Consider the following 734-nt stretch of genomic DNA (forward strand, 5'->3'; position numbering starts at 1 on the left):
ACACCTGGGAGAAGGGTTACTGCCCGTTGTGATGTCATGAATGGAAATTCTCCAAACGGCCTGTTTGAGCACACACTTTCTGAAAAGTGGAGAAGGCAAAAGACAGAGAGGATGAACTGTTCTTGGAAATTGCTGTTTTTAAAGCTTCAAAAGTTTATGTGGTATCCTTATGACTGTCTTCGTCACACAAGTACCTCGCAGCAGGAGACTTTACCTGTTCAACCGGAGGGATGATCTCAGGATGTGGGACATGACACAAAGAGAACAATGGTGACATGTCGGAAAAAACAAGAGTGTGACTCTGGGATGACAATTTGTGTGATAATATCAATGCTGTGTAGTTCTACATATTTACAAGATGTTGATGCTGTGTATAATTCATATATACATTTGTTTATATATAATATGTACTAGTAAGTAGCTAGATTTCTTCCTGAAAGCTAGCTTGCAGGAAGAAATCTAGATGAAGTTGGGGTGATAAACTCAGCTGATTTGGTTCACACACAAAGGTCAACCTGAAAACTTTGAGACATTTCAGGAGTTTTATTCGATTGTGAAAGCACTAATATTTGCGATGACCAAGGGCTCGAGAAAGCAGTGCCTTCTGCAACAAAAGTTTTTTTAAACAATACAATCAGAATTTAAAAGACCGAAAACAGAACCTGTTTTTTTTCTGAAAGATCCCAGAAAAAGTGCGCAAAGATCATTCACAGCATTAAAAATCAAGACACATC

Source organism: Symphodus melops (genome assembly GCF_947650265.1).
Source record: "Symphodus melops genome assembly, chromosome: 10".
In the NCBI taxonomy this organism is placed as follows: domain Eukaryota; kingdom Metazoa; phylum Chordata; class Actinopteri; order Labriformes; family Labridae; genus Symphodus; species Symphodus melops.